The sequence below is a fragment of the Odontesthes bonariensis genome, chromosome 2, assembly GCF_027942865.1.
Source record: "Odontesthes bonariensis isolate fOdoBon6 chromosome 2, fOdoBon6.hap1, whole genome shotgun sequence".
NCBI classification, from domain to species: Eukaryota; Metazoa; Chordata; class Actinopteri; order Atheriniformes; family Atherinopsidae; genus Odontesthes; species Odontesthes bonariensis.
In genome coordinates, this window is record NC_134507.1 from 33,327,975 (window position 1) to 33,351,821 (window position 23,847).

The 23,847-nt window shown below is 47.2% G+C and overlaps 5 non-coding genes and 1 pseudogene across 5 annotated transcripts; all 6 read right to left on the bottom strand.

Moving 5' to 3' along the window:
• Window positions 1–357: 357 nt before the first annotated feature.
• LOC142366634 (U1 spliceosomal RNA) lies at window positions 358–517 on the bottom strand. Its single transcript, XR_012766855.1, has one exon. It is a non-coding gene; the product is annotated as a U1 spliceosomal RNA (small nuclear RNA).
• A 9,068-nt stretch (window positions 518–9,585) lies between these two features.
• On the bottom strand, window positions 9,586–9,711 carry LOC142366623 (U1 spliceosomal RNA; annotated as a pseudogene).
• A 549-nt stretch (window positions 9,712–10,260) lies between these two features.
• LOC142365941 (U1 spliceosomal RNA) lies at window positions 10,261–10,424 on the bottom strand. Its single transcript, XR_012766683.1, has one exon. It is a non-coding gene; the product is annotated as a U1 spliceosomal RNA (small nuclear RNA).
• Window positions 10,425–10,972: 548 nt separating this feature from the next.
• On the bottom strand, window positions 10,973–11,136 carry LOC142402505 (U1 spliceosomal RNA). The gene has a single exon (XR_012773382.1). It is a non-coding gene; the product is annotated as a U1 spliceosomal RNA (small nuclear RNA).
• Window positions 11,137–11,684: 548 nt separating this feature from the next.
• Window positions 11,685–11,848, bottom strand: LOC142401938 (U1 spliceosomal RNA). Its single transcript, XR_012773238.1, has one exon. It is a non-coding gene; the product is annotated as a U1 spliceosomal RNA (small nuclear RNA).
• Window positions 11,849–12,397: 549 nt separating this feature from the next.
• Window positions 12,398–12,554, bottom strand: LOC142366543 (U1 spliceosomal RNA). The gene has a single exon (XR_012766845.1). It is a non-coding gene; the product is annotated as a U1 spliceosomal RNA (small nuclear RNA).
• Between the last annotated feature and the right edge of the window lie 11,293 nt (window positions 12,555–23,847).

Here is a 23,847-nt window from a genome sequence, read left to right on the forward strand (position 1 = left end):
CAAATTGATTTAGTTTTTCCACTCTCCCCATCTCTAGAGCCACACCCAACCCACACTGGGAAAATTCTTAGTTGAGGCAAACCCTCACGGCTTAATATCTCCAGTGAAGAAATGCTGCCGTATTCCCATCTCGTTGTTGCCATCACTAAGGCAACGCCCACCTGCCTGGGGTGACTGCACTGTATGACCTCACCTGACAACTGCGCAGCTGCATATCAGCTGTGCAGACCTGCCGCAGCATTCAGCAAACCTTGCAAAACATGGGTTTTAAAGATGGAAAGGTGTCGTTAAAGCAGCAACGCCAGGACAAAAACCAAGGTAGAGTTGCCCAGGGATATTTACGTTATACAGTCAAATCAGGGGAGAGCGCGAACGCAGTCCCCCACTACCAGAAATTATGCAGTCGAGATTCCCACATTTGGGGAGCTCGCAGAAGATTTCCGAACTGAAGTGCAAAAGTCTACGTTTCTTGTAGACAGTTACGGCCTGTCATTGGCCTAGAGTCTACGTTAAGTGTAGACTCTAGGCCAATCAGAGAGGAGTCTACATTCTAAATGTAGACTCTAGGCCAATCAGAGAGGCTCTTGGCCAATTCAAGCCAAACCAACTCGCGAAATACCGAGAGGCTGCTACGAAGGTACAGTTTGTTACTACGATCATATTCTAGCGATATACCTCTGTAATTGATAAAAAATGTCCCGCATTTACCTACTACGATTATATTCTAGCGATATACCTCTGTAATTTATCAAGAAGATCACCTGTTTATATGTAATACAAGGTTTTTAGCGTAATGTTAAAGCTGGGTGACCGGAGGGTGTTAGCAACGCTATAAAGTTTATTTTTAGGAAAAAAAATATACAGCATGGCTTTATTTATATCATTTTCCTGTCTTCTTTGTGAATGTCACATCAACAGATAACAGATAACGTTTTTAACGTTGTAACATGGAAGTCGAGTGACACCAGCGGCAGTACAGGTCTGCAGCCAGACCCTCTAGCTCGTCTGCGATCATATTCTAGCGATATACCTCTGTAATTTATTAAGAAGATCACCTGTTTATTTTTAATACAAGGTTTTTAGCGTAATGTTAAAGCTGGGTGACCGGAGGGTGTTAGCAACGCTATAAAGTTTATTTTTAGGAAAAAAAATATACAGCATGGCTTTATTTATATCATTTTCCTGTCTTCTTTGTGAATGTCACATCAACAGATAACAGATAACGTTTTTAACGTTGTAACATGGAAGTCGAGTGACACCAGCGGCAGTACAGGTCTGCAGCCAGACCCTCTAGCTCGTCTGCGATCATATTCTAGCGATATACCTCTGTAATTTATTAAGAAGATCACCTGTTTATTTTTAATACAAGGTTTTAAGCGTAATGTTAAAGCTGGGTGACCGTACGCTGTAAATATCTGCGCGTTGCTCCATGGGTGTTTTGTTTAATCAACGCTATAAAGTTTATTTTTAGCAAAAGAAAAAAATACGTCATGGCTATATTTATATCATTTTCCTGTCTACTTTGTGAATGTCACATCAACAGATAATAGATAACGTTTTTAGCGTTGTAAAATGAAAGTCGAGTGACATCAGCGACAGTGCACATGCGCTCTTTCAAGCTGCAACTCTGTCAAGTGCGTCTGTGATTTGGCCCGGAGCCATTATTTATGCAAAAAAAAAAAATAAAATATCCACCTCGTTTGGATGAATTTTAATACGTGTTACATTTGCCTGTTGTACATTTTCAATTCTGGTGGCAATGCTATGGCTTTTGCCTCCATTTGTCTAATAATAGTGACTATTGCAATGGTTATAATGATCATGATATTGCTAAAAGTCTGTTGACAATTTCAGGACATGGATACTTTGCTGCCAGCCCTCAACATCCTGAACACCAGCCTGCCGGCAGAGAGGCAGCAATGCGTTCTGGCAGCCTCCAAGGCAGCCAAGGCCCAGCAGGGGAGAGGTCAGGTTTGTCCGAGGGACGATAAACTGAGGGACCCCAAGACTGCCTTTGAGGAGGGTAAACATCTTGGCATTGCATTTATACTATAAATATATAAGTAATGACAATGTGGTGCACTAGAGCTTTTGCTTGCCTGTTCACTGAGGTCATAACATGTCTCGTCTTCAGCAAAGAGGCGCTGCGGCGTACAGAGGCCGACTGAGGCCCAGTACTTGGGGCAGCTGGTCCTGACCTTCGGCCGCTACACCGGCCGGACCTTCAAGTGGCTGGTCGAGAACGACGTGGGCTACGTCAAGTAGTAAGCATTTACAAGAAAACCAAAGCAAGCCAGGAACAGTTTTCCCTTCACTGAAACTAACAGCGTGTGTGTGTGTGTGTGTGTGTGTGTGTGTGTGCATTTCAGTCTCGTCGACCGCCACGTTAAAGAGAGCCGGCAGCCGGAGAAGCGTGGGGCCATCAATGAGGAGTGGCTGAAGGACAGCCTGCTGCAGTACGTGGAGCTTTTTCCGGCCATCTCCTGCCACCTCGAGAGGAACGTGGACAAGGCCATTTACGGCATGGGCCGTTTCCGGTCGTTCACGTTCCTCGAGATGTGGCAGTGGTACCAGCGCCACCAATCTGACCCTCAAGCCGGCAGTGAGCAGGAGCGGAGGATGGCGCAGGAGGCCCACAGCTCTGTCAAGCAGTGGCTGCTGATGCGGGAGAGTGACATCACCTCGAAGTCACTCAAACGCTTCAGACAGTATATACTGGATAAAGAGGTAACTACACTGCATTCTGTAACTACACTGCATTCTGTAACTACACTGCATTCTGTAACTACACTGCAAAACCCAATAATAATGTAATAGCTCACACTCACCTGTAATTCACAGAGCGCCACTCCTCCTCCTGCTGCTGCCGCCGCTGCCACTTCAAGGGCCCCTGCTGCAGCTGCCACCTCCCAGGCGCCATGGTCTGACGACGCTCCGGACGACACTGCTCTGGTGGATGCCCTCATCACCTTCGAGAGCCATGGGGAGCCCATCTCCGCCAGTCAGCCTCCTCCTATGTCCGCCGAGGGTCCCAAACAGCCGTCGCCACTCTCCACCAGCGTGCCAGCTTCTCCAAAGAAGTCTACCAGCAAGAAGGAAAGGCGCAGCAAGCAGCAGAAGCCGTCCTCACAGCCGTCCACCAGCACGGCTGCCTCAACACAGCACAAGCAGCTCCTGCTGTCCTCACAGGCGTCCACCAGCACGGCTGCCTCAACACAGCACAAGCAGCTCCTGCTGTCCTCACAGCCGTCCACCAGTAAGGCTGCCTCAAAGCAGCTCCTGCTGTCCTCACAGCCGTCCACCAGCAAGGCTGCCTCAAAGCAGCTCTTGCTGTCCTCACAGCCGTCCACCAGCAAGGCTGCCTCTACTGAGTCTCCTGAACAACAGACGCCCGTGCCGTCCTCAGCGCCTGGTCAGGGTCCCCCTGATGCTCGTCCCGAGGAGCCGCCGTCGACCTCACAGCCTGCGTCTGCCACCACCTTGTCACAGAGTGACTCTTCTGTAAGTGTAAAATCACAAAATACACAAGCAATGTTAATGCATTTCACAAAATCACCACATTAGGGAAAATAAATAACTAAATGTTGTGCGTTGTTGTACACCTTGTGTCTTGCAGGTGGAGCTGGAAGGCTGGGTGCGCCTCTGGGAAGACCCCAACGGAATCCCCTCTGCCGACATCCCCTGGCTGAAGGAGGACAGCGAGCGAGGCCTCTTCACACCAGTCCAGGTCTACAAGGACATAAAGGGCGCCATTAGAAGGCGGCGAGTGTTGAAGTCAGACCGGATGTGGTTCTACCCACCCGAGCCACCCGGCTTTGTGAGCGGCGGCATTCCCACTCCACAGGCCTTTTTCCGAGGCCGCTTTTTCTTCTGGCGTCCCGTTGGAGTGTGGCGGTGCTCCCTGAAGTGTCCGCGCGGAGAGAAGTGTGCCGGGGCTGGAGGCAACTCACACCTCTCCAAGTCTGGCTACCACTCCCGGGTAAGGCTCAGTCTCTGCACAGCTGTGCTCAGAGAAATACACACATCACCATGGACTACTTAACCTTGTAGCACCCAAGCATACGAATAATCATTGAAAAAAATCATTTTGGCTCTTCTTGCATCTTTTTGGGTGGGAATAAACCAATATTTTTGGAATTTTTGAAATTGGGCTATTTTTAATCATTTTAGGCAATGTTGCATATTTGCAACTGTGGGCTTTCCTGATTAATTTTGTTCACACAACCAAGTCATTCTCTGCAGATCGATTGGCAAAAAAGGTATAGTGAACTGCTGCTACCACAATAAAATGTATGTAATAGATCTTTATTGAACATTCTTAATACAAAGTGCGGAACGCAACCATCATAAACTTTCCATTCAACAACAAATCAAAAAGATTTCACAGATCTTTGTTGTGAAAAAGGGAAGCACACATAAAATGCAAAAAATGTAATGTAAATAAATAATGTAAATAAATAAAAAGCTTGTTGCATATCTGCAACCTGTGATTGACCTGTGATTCTCTCTCTCTCTGTTTTAGGTACGTCACATCTGTGATGTGTTGGGCTGGTACACCCTGGCGACAGAGGTGTTGTCGTGCGGGCCGTGTCTCAAGGCTGCCAGAGGTGGAGAGAGCGGACCCATGGGTCGGTGGCTGGCGTGGGACGACGCCATCCTCCGGCAGCTGAGCGAGGCACATCGCCTCCTGCGTGACAGAACGGAGGGTAACACGATGGTCAAGGTGTGGCGGCAGGTGCAGGAGAACCACCTGGAGGACTACCACGAGAGGAAGGACCTCTACACCACACTCCTCATGGCCCTGGTGGAACCCAGAGGCATCGTCTCTGCGCTGGGCCACAGGGAGTTCCAGGCACCGCCCCCTCCGAGAGCGGTTCCCTGCGCCCGGCTCCTGCGCCACGCCTTCCTCCTGGCCGAGGCGGACAACGTGCAGGATTACCGGAGCCAGATCCTGTCCACGTTCGGCAAAGTGCTGAAAATGGACTCCACGAAGAAGGCAAGTTAGCCAAAAGTGTGTTGCATACAAGTACTCACAGGGAAACACCACATTATGCAAAGCTAAACTGTATTTGTTTGTTTGTTTTGTTGTAGGTGGTGAAGAAGCTGTCTGGGGAGGGCAAGGGCTCGGCTGAGTGGTTCACCAGCATCGGCAACGAGCTCTCCCAGATCGTCAGCTTTGTGCTCACCTGCGAGGAGTCGGTGGAGAAGCTGGGGCCCATGTGTCGTGGGGTGATGGAGAGGTTTCGCCTCGCAAACCAGCCCGTCCCCCAGATCCTCTACATCGACCGCGGCTGCTGCAAAGCACAGGGTCCGACCGCGGTGGAGATCATGTTCCAGTCCTGGGTGGACGAGGGGATGGTGGTGAGGCTGGACATTTTCCACTGGCTCCACCGTTTTGACGCCGCTCTAAGAACGGAGGCTCACTCCAAATACGGCCCCTTTAAATCCGCACTGGTCGGGGCGGTGCTGGCCTACAACCGCGAGGACCTCCAGCTCCTCATCGCTGCCATCAGGGCCAGAGACCCGGCCACCATGGAGGTGGTGAGTGACGAGGACGTGGTCCGGCGGTACGTCTCCCGGGACCAGCTGAAGCACCATGTCCGGCGCGTCACCCTCGGGGCCCAGGAGACGTTTCGCCTGGTCCACCTCCTCATCGAGGACCTGAAGGGTCCAGCAGGGCTGGATGAGAGCGGCGTCAGCCTCTTCAAGTCCCCTGGTAAGGAAAAAAAAACACCTCACACACACACACACACGTGCAAAATGACTACAGCTCAACATGTGTGTGTGTGTTTACAGCGGCCATTGATGAGATGTGGGCAGCCCAGCAGCGACACCTGGAGTGCATCCAGGACCCCCCAGGCATGGTCATGTATCGTGTCGCCCGCACCACCACCATCAACGGTGTGGACGTCCCATATTACAAGGGCCTGCGTGGGAGCAACAGCCTGGAGGGGTTCCATAAATCTTTGCCCCACATGATTCCAGGTAATCTAAGGGGGAAAAATACCAACAAAAAAAACACGTTTATCACATGATAACTGAGGTACTGATAATACCTGTTTGTTGTGATGTTCAGGTCCCCACTGTGCGGCGCGGCCTTATCAGGTTTACCTGATAAGCGGCATCGCCAGGTGGAACGCTGACCGCAGCTCAGACGCGGTGTTTGGGGGCGGAGGGCGGCACCACCGGGTGTACTCTGCGCCGCTCATTGACCGCCTGAACTCCCGCTGCCAGCAGCTGTTGGGCGAGCCAGTGGAGCGCAACTTCCGGGCCCCGGCTGATGTCCAGTCCGATGAGCTGCTCGGGCTGGAGTACCTCTTCAGCCAAAGCACGGGGGAGGCGTTCTCGCTGGAGGGCATCGTCAGCGACGGTCCTGGGCCGGAGGAGGAAGTCGTACAGCCTGGGGAGGTCGACCCAGACGCCGACGAGGCGTACCAGAGCGAGGAGGACCGTACTGATGTGGAGCCCCACATCAGACTGACCAGCAGCGAGACTGCTTCGGTCAACCCTCCTGCCTTTGTGAGTCCAATACATACTGATAGAAGAGAATACAGCGATACATGTGACCCGCTAAAAAAAACAAGACATCGTATACATTGAAACTTACCTACTTTTCTGTGTGTGTGTGTGTTTTACAGGATGATGTCTGCAGTGTCAGTCCTCTGCCCGGGTTCCAGAAGCTGGAGGCTTTCTGTGCTGCGCTGCTGGAGGTCGGCTTGACAGAGCAGAAGCTGCTCCTCAGCACAGCAGAGCGGAACAGGGTCCTTCATGCCTGGAATGCGGTGGAGGAGCATGACAAGCAGCCACAGCGGTACCACCAGCTCTACCGCACCCACTGGGGCAACACGCTGTATTGTCGGACCAAGAGGGACGACCTGGCTGACGCCGCCGTGGTCCAGCGGGTAAAGATGGCTAGGAGGTACGCGCCAGCTCAGCAGGACATCAGCCCGCAGCACAACCGGCTGATGTACGTGCTGGTCAAGCTGCTGTGGCTGCGCAGCCCTCAGGCCTCTCGCTCCAGCCCTGAGAAGGCCAACATTCTCAAGGCCTATGAGAGGATCCAGCACCGGGTCTTGGTAGAGGACCCCGTCCTGTGCAAGGCGGGCATCCCTCTCCCCAAAATTAACACCAAGACGGTGAGAGACTTCATCCGCCAGCAGGAGAGGCTGGTCAACCTCCACGCCACCAGGCAGCCAGCTGTGACCTCAAAGGCCGCGTCTGTGTCTTGTGAGCAGCTGCCTCCTGCACCGCGCCAGCCGGACGTCCTCCCTCCACCCGACTACCCCGTGATGGAGTACGTCCCCACGCCCAGCACAGCCGGCACCAAGGTGTTGAAGGGTCGGACCAACCTGCTGCTGGAGACGCCGCAGCCTCCTCCACAGCTGCTCCGTCTGCCGGTGAGGAGAATCCCCACCACCTCCACCATCACCAGGCCTCCTGCAGTGCTGCCCCTCGTCTCCTGCTCTGCCCCGTCCACCATCACCACGCCTCTGCTGCCCCTCGTCTCCTGCTCTGCCCCGTCCACCATCACCAGGCCCACTGCAGTGCTGCCCCTCGTCTCCTGCTCTGCCCCGTCCACCATCACCAGGCCTCCTGCAGTGCTGCCCCTCGTCTCCTGCTCTGCCCCGTCCACCATCACCACGCCTCTGCTGCCCCTCATCTCCTGCTCTGCCCCTTCCACCATCACCACGCCTCTGCTGCCCCTCGTCTCCTGCTCTGCCCCGTCCACCATCACCAGGCCCACTGCAGTGCTGCCCCTCGTCTCCTGCTCTGCCCCTTCCACCATCACCACGCCTCTGCTGCCCCTCGTCTCCTCCTCCACACAGCCTGCTGGTCAGGCCTCCATCCCGCAGGTCACGGCGTCTGTGCCCATCAGGCCAGGTGTAAAGCCGCCCTCTAGACAAAGTGCTGTGGCAGGGTTGTCGTGGTACCGATCGACTCTGTACAAGAGAAAGCTGGCAGACCACCCCACTGAGCTGGGCGTGGAGGTGCAGCGTCTCCCGGCCTGCAAAGTTTGCGGGCACAAAATCCAGGGACACAAAAAATATGAAAAAAAGACATATTGCCCTGAGATCCACCGTTCACCCTCCAAAGGACTGGAAGACATAGTTTTCAAAAACTTTGAACACTTCATGTCCGTTGTGGACGGACTGGAGGAGTGAACGGTCGGCCCCTTGTAAATAGTGTATATAGTTGCTGTATTCATGCTCTGCATTCTGTGTGTTGTTCTCTGCACTGTTGCCCTATTTCATTCACTTTATGTGGGGTTGTTCTCTGCACTGTTGCCCTGTTTCATTCACTTTATGTGGGGTTGTTCTCTGTGTTCTGGACGAACAATTGCCCTTAAACATGGCACGTGTTGTTCTCTGCACTGTTGCCCTGTTTCATTCACTTTATGTGGGGTTGTTCTCTGCACTGTTGCCCTGTTTCATTCACTTTATGTGGGGTTGTTCTCTGTGTTCTGGACGAACAATTGCCCTTAAACATGGCACGTGTTGTTCTCTGCACTGTTGCCCTGTTTCATTTACTTCATGTGGGGTTGTTCTCTGCACTGTTGCCCTGTTTCATTCACTTTATGTGGGGTTGTTCTCTGCACTGTTGCCCTATTTCATTCACTTAATGTGGGGTTGTTCTCTGCACTGTTGCCCTATTTCATTTACTTTATGTGGGGTTGTTCTCTGCACTGTTGCCCTGTTTCATTCACTTAATGTGGGGTTGTTCTCTGCACTGTTGCCCTATTTCATTCACTTTATGTGGGGTTGTTCTCTGCACTGTTGCCCTGTTTCATTTACTTCATGTGGGGTTGTTCTCTGCACTGTTGCCCTATTTCATTCACTTTATGTGGGGTTGTTCTCTGCACTGTGCCCTTTAAAGTTGCACTTCTGTGATGCTCTGTAAACTGTGCCATTACATTTTGTATTGCTCCACAATGCCATGCAATTCATGGTCCTCTGTGCCCTCTCTGAGTGCCCTTTAACGCAGCACCTTTTGTTGTTCCTCGGCACTGCACACTCTGGTGTCAACATTGCCCTTGGATGCTGTTTGCTGTGGTACTGAATAAAAATGGTCAGTGCTACAGTCACAATGAGTCGTGGAGTGTCTGTCAATTGATTCAACAATAACAGAGCCTAGTTATCAGAAATAAGTGCCATATAAATAAATGGCTTCTAGGGAAGTAGCATAAGAGGCATAGGAGTAAGTGATAATCAACAATACTTTATTGAAAGAAAGGGAGCAAAAAAAAATACATGGCATGAATTTTGAATAGCTTTTTGTTCATACACACACTTGAGATACGGCAAAAGTATGACAATAAATGCATTTAACACTTTATTCTGTTGATTGACATGACAAAACCATGCAAAAGCATGCCAGGAGGGGACTTTTGTGCGCAAATGGATGCAGGGGGCTTATGCTTGGTGCAACTATAAAATTGTGTGCCATTTGTGCTGTAATATCCTGGTCCTTCCTGGTCCATCCTGGTCCACAAGACCTGGAGGAAGGCATATGCAAATTACTCTTGAGGTCAGTGACATCAGAATTCTTAATTGCACCTACGTGGACTCTAAGCCAATGGCTCGCAGGGTCAATTGCACTCCTATTCAGCACATCGCCATTCGCAAGGGTCAGCACAACCGGTGTGCAATGGCTGAGCCTCGTCCTGGGTGAACCACCTTCTTGATCATGGTATCTCCCCTGCCAGGTAAGTATGAGTTGGAACTGTCAGAGGCTGACACCTCTTTTCCAGGTGCCTCACTCGGCCGGACGGTGCAGCAAATTCAACTGTCTGCAGTGCCATGCCAGCAGCTAACCTGAATCTGAAAAGCTTGCAGATTAAAACAGTCCGGCTTTTCTTCATCTTTCTGATCAGTTCTTGTTTCAACAACCAAGGAACTTGGAGCACAAATTGATTTAGTTTTTCCACTCTCCCCATCTCTAGAGCCACACCCAACGAACACTGGGAAAATTCTTAGTTGAGGCAAACCCTCACGGCTTAATATCTCCAGTGCAGAAATGCTGCCGTATTCTCATCTCGTTGTTGCCATCACTAAGGCAATGCCCACCTGCCTGGGGTGAGTGCACTGTATGACCTCACCTGACAACTGCGCAGCTGCATATCAGCTGTGCAGACCTGCCGCAGCATTCAGCAAACCTTGCAAAACATGGGTTTTAAAGATGGAAAGGTGTCCTTAAAGCAGCAACGCCAGGACAAAAACCAAGGTAGAGTTGCCCAGGGATATTTACGTTATACAGTCAAATCAGGGGAGAGCGCGAACGCAGTCCCCCACTACCAGAAATTATGCAGTTGAGATTCCCACATTTGGGGAATTCGCAAGGGTCAGCACAACCAGTGTGCAATGGCTGAGCCTCGTCCTGGGTGAACCACCTTCTTGATCATGGTATCTCCCCTGCCAGGTAAGTATGAGTTGGAACTGTCAGAGGCTGACACCTCTTTTCCAGGTGCCTCACTCGGCCGGACGGTGCAGCAAATTCAACTGTCTGCAGTGCCATGCCAGCAGCTAACCTGAATCTGAAAAGCTTGCAGATTAAAACAGTCCGGCTTTTCTTCATCTTTCTGATCAGTTCTTGTTTCAACAACCAAGGAACTTGGAGCACAAATTGATTTAGTTTTTCCACTCTCCCCATCTCTAGAGCCACACCCATCCACACTGGAAAAATTCTTAGTTGAGGCAAACCCTCACGGCTTAATATCTCCAGTGCAGAAATGCTGCCGTATTCTCATCTCGTTGTTGCCATCACTAAGGCAACGCCCACCTGCCTGGGGTGACTGCACTGTATGACCTCACCTGACAACTGCGCAGCTGCATATCAGCTGTGCAGACCTGCCGCAGCATTCAGCAAACCTTGCAAAACATGGGTTTTAAAGATGGAAAGGTGTCCTTAAAGCAGCAACGCCAGGACAAAAACCAAGGTAGAATTGCCCAGGGATATTTACGTTATACAGTCAAATCAGGGGAGAGCGCGAACGCAGTCCCCCACTAACAGAAATTATGCAGTCGAGATTCCCACATTTGGGGAATTCGCAAGGGTCAGTACAGCCGGTGTGCAATGGCTGAGCCTCGTCCTGGGTGAACCACCTTCTTGATCATGGTATCTCCCCTGCCAGGTAAGTATGAGTTGGAACTGTCAGAGGCTGACACCTCTTTTCCAGGTGCCTCACTCGGCCGGACGGTGCAGCAAATTCAACTGTCTGCAGTGCCATGCCAGCAGCTAACCTGAATCTGAAAAGCTTGCAGATTAAAACACTCCGGCTTTTCTTCATCTTTCTGATCAGTTCTTGTTTCAACAACCAAGGAACTTGGAGCACAAATTGATTTAGTTTTTCCACTCTCCCCATCTCTAGAGCCACACCCATCCACACTGGGAAAATTCTTAGTTGAGGCAAACCCTCACGGCTTAATATCTCCAGTGAAGAAATGCTGCCGTATTCTCATCTCGTTGTTGCCATCACTAAGGCAACGCCCACCTGCCTGGGGTGACTGCACTGTATGACCTCACCTGACAACTGCGCAGCTGCATATCAGCTGTGCAGACCTGCCGCAGCATTCAGCAAACCTTGCAAAACATGGGTTTTAAAGATGGAAAGGTGTCGTTAAAGCAGCAACGCCAGGACAAAAACCAAGGTAGAGTTGCCATGGGATATTTACGTTATACAGTCAAATCAGGGGAGAGCGCGAACGCAGTCCCCCACTACCAGAAATTATGCAGTCGAGATTCCCACATTTGGGGAATTCGCAAGGGTCAGCACAACCGGTGTGCAATGGCTGAGCCTCGTCCTGGGTGAACCACCTTCTTGATCATGGTATCTCCCCTGCCAGGTAAGTATGAGTTGGAACTGTCAGAGGCTGACACCTCTTTTCCAGGTGCCTCACTCGGCCGGACGGTGCAGCAAATTCAACTGTCTGCAGTGCCATGCCAGCAGCTAACCTGAATCTGAAAAGCTTGCAGATTAAAACAGTCCGGCTTTTCTTCATCTTTCTGATCAGTTCTTGTTTCAACAACCAAGGAACTTGGAGCACAAATTGATTTAGTTTTTCCACTCTCCCCATCTCTAGAGCCACACCCAACGAACACTGGGAAAATTCTTAGTTGAGGCAAACCCTCACGGCTTAATATCTCCAGTGCAGAAATGCTGCCGTATTCTCATCTCGTTGTTGCCATCACTAAGGCAACGCCCACCTGCCTGTTGTGACTGCACTGTATGACCTCACCTGACAACTGCGCAGCTGCATATCAGCTGTGCAGACCTGCCGCAGCATTCAGCAAACCTTGCAAAACATGGGTTTTAAAGATGGAAAGGTGTCGTTAAAGCAGCAACACCAGGACAAAAACCAAGGTTGAGTTGCCCAGGGATATTCACGTTATACAGTCAAATCAGGGGAGAGCGGGAACGCAGTCCCCCACTACCAGAAATTATGCAGTCGAGATTCCCACATTTGGGGAATTCGCAAGGGTCAGTACAGCCGGTGTGCAATGGCTGAGCTTCGTCCTGGGTGTAGTGATGTTACCTCCAACCAGAGCCAGATTAACACTCTCTGAGGCCCGGGGCTAATTACCAGGATGAGGCCCTTCATATCATGTTCTGACGCATGACCTCACACAAGCCCACTGACACATCAGCGTACACAGTACCAATCTATGGCAGACTACCGTTTAAAGTGAACTGGTAATATGATTTCAATTCAATTCAATTCACTTCAATTCAATTAATTTCAATTCAAGGGTAGCTTTATTATCATTGCAGTAGTGTTGACAAAGCTGACAGAATGAGGACGGGAAAACAAAATGTATCTGAATAAACCTATTGGTCTATTTGAAAATGTAGGGAAAAGGAAAGTATGAAATTGGTGATTTGGTGACTTTGGCAAATCATTACAGAAAATGTAATAAAATGCATTTGCTATCAAGTACAGCAAGTTAGGCCCAAACAACATTAAATTAACTGTTTTTTGAAAGTTACTTAATTTATAGAAATGCATCCTATTTTTGTAAACTCATCAAACACTATAAAACAATGTAGGGCCTATTGTATTAAACAAAGCTCAATGAATGGCTCAAACGGTTTGGGCATTGAATGGTTAAATTACTCCGGGAGTAAGGCCCTGGTACATACAAACCCCAAGCAAGAAGACAGGCAGGAATGTATGACATATTTGGGGTAAACTGTTTGAAATGTGCACACAAACACGCTAAAACTATTTTACACATTAATGGGGCATATTGAGGAGGCAGCCGCGGCCCGTCAGAGAAAAAAACACGACTCATCAAGTGACTTCAAAGGGCCCGTTTTCTGCTCTTCTTCCGTGCAAAATCATTAATGAGCTCCTCAAAGTCCATTTGGGCCAGCATGTCGTGCTCAATTGACATTAAAGTCGGATTGTTAAGTCTCTCCTCCAACATTGTCGTTCTCAGCTTGTGCTTGATAATGCCAAGTTTGGAAAATGACCTCTCCCCGCTGGCATTGCTGACAGGCAATGTAAGGTAAATCCGCAGTGCGATGTCGACATTTGGAAAAACATGTTGTAGATTCCTTTCTCGAATGAATGACAGTAAGTTCATCGGCTGCCTGTTTTCAGTGGAAACTTTTGCGAAATGCACAAACTGCCCTAGTTCATCAGGGAAATCATCAGCCAGGTCTTCGTGGTATTTCACCTGCAGGTTGACGCTTTTCTCGCGTATTTCACTGAGGGACAATTTGTCCAGTTGCGTTAGAAATCCGAAGTATGTGCACGTTTCTTTGTACACTGCGTGTCTCTGGTGTAATGCACTGATCAGTTTGTCTATTATGACAAAGAATGTCTCCCGAAAGCGGTCTTCTCCCGCATTGGGCACAAGAGTAGGTTCGTCGGTGTCATCGGGCGGGGAGGTGCGCTTCACCTGTCGAGTCACAGTGTACTGCTGTGACAGTGATAGCGATTTGGCCTGGGATTCCAAGTGTGTGAACTGGGAGCGTAAATTGGACACAAAGTCTATGAGGGACTGGAGTAATTCCACAGCAGTAACTAAGTCCAAATCCACTGTCTGCAGGGCCCTGCTTGTGATTTCAAATCTTTGCAGCACGGTATCCCATATGATGGCGAGGAATGCTGTCTCAAATCTATTCATTTTTTTTGCCAGAGACATCGCCTCCTCTCGTACGGCTGATTTCTGATGGTCATCTTCTGCGATCTCATTTAAAGTGTCGTGGACATTTCTGAAATTTAAACGGAGAGCTTTTGTAGCCCGTGCGTGTGCCGCCCATCGCGTCGATGAAAGTCCCTTCACCATCTCCATGCGCTTGTTCTCGTTAGACTCCAGTCCATCCATTAATATTTTCCAGCGGCTAGGCGAAGCTGAGAAAAAAGTGAAGATGGATTGAACTAGCCTAAAAAAAGAGCTGGCGTCACGGCAACAATCCACACTACAGACCCCAACAAGGTTCAGGGAGTGGGCATCCAATCAGCAAGGGGGTTTATTTTCTGAATTCGGGCACGCAATCCCTTGTACACACCTGCCATGTTAGACGCATTGTCAAAGCACTGTCCCCTGCAATTTTTAATGTCTATGTGCATGTCCTGCAGCACACCTGTGACGGAGTCAAAAAGGGACTCGCCTGTATGGCTAAAAATGGGCAGAAATTTCAAAAATCTCTCAAAGATCTTGCCCTCCTGAGACACATAACGCACCACAAATGTTAGTTGGTCAATGTGACTCAAATCCGGTGTCGAATCCACAATAAGTGAAAAATACTTTGCGTGTTGTAGGTGCATTATTATCTCTGATTGAACTCGCTGGCCCATGAGTGCAATAAACTCCTCGCATATAGTCGATGACAAATAGGAGGGTGTCCCCCGCCCCTTATTTCCAAAACGTTTCAAGTGTTCATCCAAAAAAGGGTCAAACTTGGCCAGCAACTCTAAGATGCCCAAATAATTCCCGTTGTGCACTGAGCCCAGTGTTTCATTTTCTCCCCGGAATGCGAGCCCACGCTCTGACAGAAACTTTATTACGGCCACAACTCTCCTCAATACCTCTTTCCAGTAATTTGCCTCATCTTTCAGTTGATCCTGCAGCCCCGCGTCGATCCCACGCACCTGCGTGCGCGCAAGCCAAGTAAGCACAGCCTTTCTATGGGGCTGGCCCGCTTCGTGCATCTCAACTCGGTCAACTGAATGTTTCCAATCAGAGAATCCGTGCGTGAAAGCGGACGAATCGTCACTGAATAGTTTGCAAAAAAAACAAAACACATTTCCAGTAGATGGGGAGTAAGACAACCATTCTCTTGCCACCTTCTCTCCATTTCTGAGCGAGCGACTGAACAATGTTTTGCTCAGACATCGCTTCTGATTTTTATAGCTCCTTTCAGAAGCCGAAAAATCGGCATCTTTATGTTGACATTGTGTGGGTGCTTCAATTCCCTTTCCGACCCAATAGCTTCGCATCTCCTCATTAACTTCCCCCCAGCATGCAATATCTGTTGATATATCTATTTTCACCCCTGCCTCAGAATCAACGGGCTCATCTGCTACTGGTTCTTCTCCATCACTTGTTTCCTCAGAGATTGTAGCACTATTGCTAGCAGACTGGCTAGATGGGCTGGTTAGTTGGCTGGCGGTGGTAGCTACAGCAGGCTGACTACTCCACATCTTGGTTAATTTGGGTGTTTTCTGTAATAATTCTGTCGCTCTTTCCTTTTTGATTGTTTGTAATTTTCGTTTTTTTGCTCCGCTCTCGTGTTTCCTTTGGCCCGACATTTTCGCTCGTTTTCGTTTTATTTATTTTTTCTTCTATTATTTTTTGTCATTTCACATTCAGCGCCCGGAGGACCCCCCCCTAGTGGCGAGGCCCGGGACTGCAGCCCTTTCAGCCCATTCTTTTAATCCGGCCCTGCCTCCAACACCGAAGCTCCGAAGCACGCTTCAAACTCGACAGGGTAGTTCTAGTGAAGCAGTGGGCCGGAGCTTGCTTCATGTGACGTCACTGATGACGTTTGAACCACTTCACTGCTTCATTCAAACCGAGTCAGCTGACTGCTTCGAGTTGATGTGCGGAGCTTTGAACATTTGCCGCGATTCAGTGTATTCAAGATGGCTGAAGCCCCGGTTCATGTCCCCGTTCTACACGTATTATACGTTACGAACAGCTCTCGTTTTTTGATATTCGGAGTTCTGGATTATTCTCTCATGGAGCAACCATCGAGGAAGCGTTCTAAAGTGTGGGAATATTTCGACCCAAACAGTTCCTTCAGCACACCAGCCTCCTCTGTTCCCTGTGACAGAGTATTTTCCAAAGCTGGAGAAATTGACTAAAAAAGAAAAAGAAACCGTTTGAGCCCTTCTACTGTGCAAAAACTTGTTTTCTTGAATAAAAACACCTGAAGTAACACAAGCACCCTCTTTATTACACCAAGCACACTCCCAAAGAAAATATGAATGACAAACCAAAGATTTTCACATTGTTTTTAAATTATTATTCCATCCATCTCTTCTCCGGGGGTCGGGTCGCGGGGGCAGCAGCTTAGACAGAGAAACCCAGACGTCCCTGTCCCCGGCCACTTCCTCCAGCTCTTCTGGGGGGACCCCGAGGCGTTCCCCTGCCAGAGATCCAACGTGTCCGGGGTCTTCCCCGGGGTCTCCTCCCAGTGGGACGTGTCTCACCAGGCGTCCAGGAGGCATCCTAACCAGATGCCCGAGCCACCTCATCTGACTCCTCTGGATGCAGAGGAGCAGCGGTTCTACTCCGAGCCCCTCCCGGATGACCGAGCTTCTCACCACCCTATCCACCTACTGTCCTGGCGGTGAATCGCCACGCAGCACACGCAACCGCCGGCAAATCAAAATGAAGCATAAACGTCTCGAGCCATTAACACAAGCGCAAGACGCAAGCGCAAGGGCAGTTAAAAGAGGTATAACTCAGCCTTAAGGGAGAGCCAGACACCCTGCGGAGGAAATTAATTTCGGCCGCTTGTATTGGCGATCTCGTTCTTTCGGTCTCTACCCACAGCTCGTGACCATAGGTGAGGGTAGGAACCTAGATTGACCGGTAAATCGAGAGCTTTTCCTTGTGGCTCAGCTGATGGCACACCGATCCGCCTGTCAACCTCCCGCTGCATTCGCCCCTCACTCGTGAACAAGACCCCGAGATACTTGAACTCCTCCACTTGGGGAAGGATCTCATTCCTGACCCGGAGAGGGCAAATTATTATTTCATGGGTAAATTAATCAATCTTTAATGAGGTACTACAAACCCATATGTACAACACACATACATACGTGTTATTATCGTGTTATTATATGCATCACATTCGCAGGGCTTCATAAGGTGCAACAATCGCTACGCCAGTAGATGTCACCCAAGGGGATTGAATGAAGCTTCGAGTAGTGAACCACTTTATGACACAATGATTAAAAAAGATTCAATGCTTCAAAAAGCCTCGTTTTGCCATCACTAAGAAACGTGGAAGTCAGTTGTCAGTTGTGTATGCATGCCTGAGTGTGTGAATGTGTAAGCGATCACAAAGCAACAAAAATAGCCGCCGCCCTGCAAGTCAAAGGCAAGTCAGGAGGGATCGAAACTGGCAAGACAGGAGCTTTTGAAGCACAAGCCCCAGGTGTGCTCAATCAGTCTGACGAGCACTCCTTACTCTCTGCAGAAGGGAAGAAGCACTAAAGAGAACCGGGACATCTAGTGGAGCGGAGGGGTCGTCACAATATACATACATATTTAAATTATATTAAATTATTATATTATATTTTATATTACTATATGTGTATTAGAATTAAACTATTGAAATATTATGGTATTTGTAATAGCAGCAGGTGTTTGGATGTTTGTTTACATTTGTCTTCTGTATCAGAAGTTTTTGTTTGTGAAATGACTTTTTATTGTCAATTGCACTGTTGCTTGGATGTGAAAATCTTATGAGCATGATTGTGTGTATATATATATATATATATATACCTATATTTAAATTATATTATATTGTATGTATATGTATATCATATGTTATTCCATCACACATAATACTGAGTCATTATATTATGGTATTTATATTAGACTATTTAAATATTTTGAGATATGTATACTTTACTGCTATAGAAATATAGAACGCTGCAGCTGTTTTGATGTTTGTTCACCATTGTCTTTTTTGTAATGTTGTTTCTTGTCAATTGCACTGTTCAAGGTGGTTTCTCAATGCACATATTTGAAACGCAACTATAAAAAACAGACCGACTGCAAGTGTCTCACTATTTGATTTGTAAGCTATTTCTCTTAATGATGGTCAGTAGTAGCTAAACAAGCACCATTTCGATAGTTTAGATTTGTGCACGAGCTGTGGGAGTACAAGAAAAGTGAGCGTCTATCAGCGATTATCATAGACATGCACATGTGTCTACTAAGGAGGTTAGAGCCTAATTAGACAAAGATTCAAACATTGAGACAAATCTTTTGGGGGGTACTCCACGTGGAAAATATCCAGTGAAAATGCCTTGTTGATGTGAGAAGTCGGAGGAGAATGGGCAGACTGGTTCCAGGTGACAGGAAGGCAACAGGAACTCCAATAAGCGCTCGTTCCAACCAAGGAAGGCAGAAGAAGCTGCGCTGCTGCAGCAGGAGACCACACCGGGTGCTGCTCCTGTCAGCTGACAGCAGGACACTGAGGCTCACTGGAACCGGGCAGTAGAAGATTGGAAAAACGCTGCCTGGCCTGACGAGTCTCCATTTCAGTCGCAGTCGATTTAGTGGCGGAACGGAAAAATGACATTTCCGCTATAGTTCCGCTGACGGATTAAATTAATTTTTGGGTCGATGCAGCTACCGGGTTAGTTTGTTCCATTGTGAGACCCCTGTGGAGGCTCTCAATGAAACAAAATAACTGAAATTGAAACCCTTTTTTTTACCCTTTTTACATAAAAATGAGCGTAAGCGCGTAGCGCTAATTGTTGAGGATGTGCGCAAGGGATGCTGCAAACAAAAAGGCAGCCAGGATAAACACGTGTATCCATGATCAAAAGCAGGTATATTTCTGGCCTAAGAATGAAATAATAGAATCCTTGGACAACAAGCAACACTTTGCAGCCCTTTTTCTAGGTTTACATGAAGCTTGTGACACAGTGAATGTTAAAAGTTAATTAGACCTATTAGTGGAGGACTGTCTGAGGGCTCAATGCTGGGACCACTGGGGGGTCTCAAACTCAAAACAAATGAACTGAAATTTACCATTTTTACGAAAAATGAGCTTTTCACACATGATTAACGTGCGCACGTTCTATAAATATGTCAAATTGAACGTGTTCATTTCTGATCTGTTGGGATTTTCACCCACAGCCATCTCTGGAGTTGACAGAGAATGGTCCTAAAAAGAGAAAATATCCAGTGAAAATGCCTTGTTGATGTGAGAGGTCAGAGGAGAATGGGCAGACTGGTTCCAGGTGACAGGAAGGCAACAGGAACTCCAATAAGCACCTACATTCACAGCTGCTTTCCTCTCCCAACATCCAGGCTCTCGTGCCCTGTGCGCACACACATCCAGCCCGAGAGGCTCCAGGCCCTCCAGCCGGCCCTGTGTACCCACACTTAAGCACCCCTCCCCGGCCATACACTCCAGTCCGCACCCGCTGGAGCTCCGCGACCCTGGTACTATGAAACACTTTGAAAATGTTTAAAGTCACCAGGCTGCCTGGTCCAGGCACACTCACCCCAACTCAAGCACCAGGGATGCTCAGGGTTTCCTGAACATAACACTGAGTTCTCTGTACTCCAATGGCCTCAACAGTCGCAACTCAGTGCATTTAGGCATGTAGAGGTGACAAGACAACCTGCTGAAGTTCAACCCGAGCATCAGAATGGAGAAGAACGGGGATTAAAGGGACTTTGAACGTGGCATGGCATTGTTGGTGCCAGACGGGCTGGTCTGCCGGTGCACAGTGCAAGTGTGTGGTGGATATGTCTACCTGCCACAGTGCCACAGGATGGAAGAGTGTGCTAATGTGTGCCCCCCATTATGGGTCAGACTGGTGTGTTTCTCCAGATATCCTTTGAGGTGATATTTCAGTGTGATACCAAGGACTGAAATTAGTGACTCAGTAAATCAGTCATTCTGATAGATTTTAACAATATGTGGTATTCATTTAAGGTTTTGCTGATGATACAAAGTCTAAAAATATCACACACACACACACACACACACACACACACACACACACACAAATAAGAGATAAGACTTAATTCTCCCTCAGCAAGAAGACACAGCTTTGATAATTGAGTCTGTGATGCCCTCTGGTGCTACACAGAAGCCATTACGGGACACAACTTACAATTTTGATTGTTAACATTATTACCATCTTTTCATATTATTAGACAGTGATTCTGGATATTCACTGACCGACCAGCATTGCTTCGCTCTACAGAAGATGAAACGCCGGCTTTGTTTGATTGACGCAATGTGTGAGCTGTGAATGTGAGACATGTGTCAGTGGGCCTCTGAACTTGTGAGGTTTATGTGGGATATAGTTCATACTGCAGACTCTACATACACACATTGTGCATCTCAGTTGAATATCAAGTGTTTTGTCATTGAAGCCTTTATGCCCACTACTTTACTTTACTAGATTAAGTGATGCACTTTGTCAAAGCTTTCAAATCAGTCTGTTTGAACTAAATCTGAAGCAAAAATGAAGTGTCAGAAATCCCTACCCTGATAGTTCAACAAAATGGCTGTGATGCAGGCTGAAAGCTACATTTGGATAAGTGATGCAAAATAAAACCCAATGTTAAGTATGACTTTTAGGCGTTTAAGTGTACAACTCATGTAAAAGACTTCTATATATTCATCAGATATTTTTTTATTAATGTTTAACTTACAGTTGTAAAAATAAGTTTAACTCATTTTAGATGCAAGTAAGCAATAAACTTAATCTCTTTTTTTGGATGGGTCAGTAAAAGGACCAAGTATAAGACTACTGAACACTTGGCAGAGGCCAAGTACCTATATCCCTGCCAAATGCAGGACCTGATCCAACCACTGACAAGAAAGTACTGTAGTTTAGTTTCTTTCTCTTTATCAGCAGATTGTGCGGTACTCTGCCACCACCTACTGTTGACGCGCTTAGTACTGCAGTCTGTGGCACAAACTACATCTTAGTTGGGCTTCCTGGTGAAATAAACAAACAAAATTGACATATCTACGCTCTTTTGTGTGTCCCTATTATACTGTAAAATAATCGCTTAGGCTTTGATTATTTGAAAGCTGCAGTTCCTGTCAGGAGGTGTCACCATGAAGTCAAACCTGGAACCACCATCTGCTTGCAGTATCTTTCTTTGCTGATATTTTACCTGTGTAGAAGTAAAGGTACTGCTGTAAAATTCCAGTTCATTCAAATTCAGCACATCACATTTATGGACACCTCGGACGAGCTGTGGAACTAAATTGAAAACATACAGAAACAGTACATATATGTATATACTTTGAAGAATATCAATTCCAAATATAATAGATAAAGAAGGAATGTCACCTACTTACAGAATTGTGAGCATATCAATCAATTCCACCTTTGCTAATAAAGACACAAGTTTAACTTCTTTCATGCGCCCAAGATACACACAACACTAACTGAAAGAATAAAGTTACATCCTCTCTGTTTTTTGTTTATAACCATCCAAAAAAGACCTAGTAGCGGTCAATTTCTAGTTCATGCTGGCGGCCACAGACTGCAGTGACAACAAAGTGAACAGTAGTTACATTCTAAACAGAAACATGGACAAAGAAACACTTTTCCAGTTTGCTTCTGCGTCTTAGTTACAGAAGCATGACCGAGATGCATGAGTTGCCGTTGTGATGGGAAAATTCTTAAGTGGTAGTCTTTTATTAAGTAAGTACTAGTGGTATTAGTTGTCCCATTTTATCCAAAGTCTGTTGTTTTCCATCTGAACTATTCAACTGGTGACCCTTCTGTATGGTCAGTGAGGGAAAAACAGATGTTTACTCTATTGGGGGAGATTAGAATCTTTTGGGGAGATTAGTTCAGGGGGTCGTAAAGAGGCTACCTCATAAACTGTGTCATTTCAGATGTACAAGAGAGCACAGAAGAGGGGGGTTATTGTTTATGGTTCTTGATCTTTGATCTTTGTTTTGTATGTTCCTTGTTCCCAACCTGAGGGGGAGAGATGACCTCCGCACTATATATTGGCTGTGCTCATTCTGTTCAGGGCTCTCACTCTCTGACTTTGCTCAGTGACGGAGGGACATTCAAACGCTGTGTGGCTTTGAATAAACTTAAGACAAAATCTAGATTTTCTCTGGTTATTGAGTAACTTCTTATCCACCTTGATAAAAAATTCCACAACACCGTCCTCTCATTCACTTCCACAGGCTTCTTGGTTACCACTGTCTGCTTATCTAATTTTGGTGACTGAAAAGTGGATGAAAAAGATTTTATGATTGAAACATGGTTTACATGAAGAAGAAATAATGAGTAAACTGCTTAGGGGTAAATGTAGTCTCAATTTCGATGAGGACAGATATTTATGCCTGGATGAGGTACGATACTAGATGTATCGTTGAAATCATGTCAAGGGCTCATTAATCCAAAAAAAGTTGCAGTCATGGGAATGTGTTGGTGATGGACAAGAGGCTGAGTACTGTGAACTGGTCGTCCCATACATGGCATGGAAACCATTAGTTTCTCTTGAATGTCCGAGCCAGTGGCTCAAAGAAACTGAACTAACTAATAAAGAAGACTGACTTTGTGCTGGGTACTGCCCTGGAGCTGGTTGTGCACAGGAGAATGTTGCAAAAGCTGCTCAACATAAAGAACAACGCCACACGCTCTCTTCATAGTAATTAAAGAGTCACGTGTGTTCTGTCAGAGGCTTCTTCAGCTTTGCTGCAACATGGAACGATAAGGGCGGTGTTTCCTGCCAACAGCAATAATTCCATGCAATGAAACAACAACATTAGAATTTCACTCTTGTGTTGATAAAATATCATTTCATTCTATTCTATTTCATTCTATTCTATTTCATTCTATTGCATTCCATTCCATTTCAATACAAAACTGGGTAGCCAGGAGGAAACTGCACAAAGGACTGATAGAAAGCTGGAAGTTTTGAATACAACTGGGGATGATCAGGTACGTGGATGCAAGCATGCTGATTTCAGAACATGTAAAAAGTGAGGGAAGCGGCACCTGGGGACAGGGGAAGGAGACAAGGACAATGAAGACCTCTTTTAGGTGGAAAATAGCAGGACAGAAGAAAAGAAAAAGAATAAAGGTTCATGACCAAATAGGTGAGATGATAAGCCACCTGCATCCTAACATGTTACGGTCAGAATGATCACAGATTGAATGGCTTTTGTACAAGAAAAGCCACTTTCAGTCACCTTCAGACAGAAATACTAATACGACACGGCTATCCAAATAAAACTATCCTGCTGGTCGTTGTTTTATGAAGAGAAAAACAAAGTTTACGGGGACATACTTGGCTTTGTCTTTATAACAATAGAAGACTTTATAACAGTGAAGACCATAAAGATGCTCAAAGCTAAATTCAAGAAGTAACATTAAAGAAAACAGACTCATTTTCTCAGTTCTCTGATTTGAGTGATAATTGTTGTAATGACAAATAAAACGCGAGAGGTCTTACTTAAGAGTGGACTTAAGAGTCTTCTGAACAATAATTGAAGCGTGATGATGAATTGGCACTGCAATGAAGTTAGCCGGATCTTTACGACTACAAATACTAGTCATGATTGTATTTTAGTTCAATGTTTTTAGTATTTCACTGAGCTGACAAAAGAGCTACTGTAAAGCAGATATCAGAAATGCACTGCTGATAAAGAGTTGT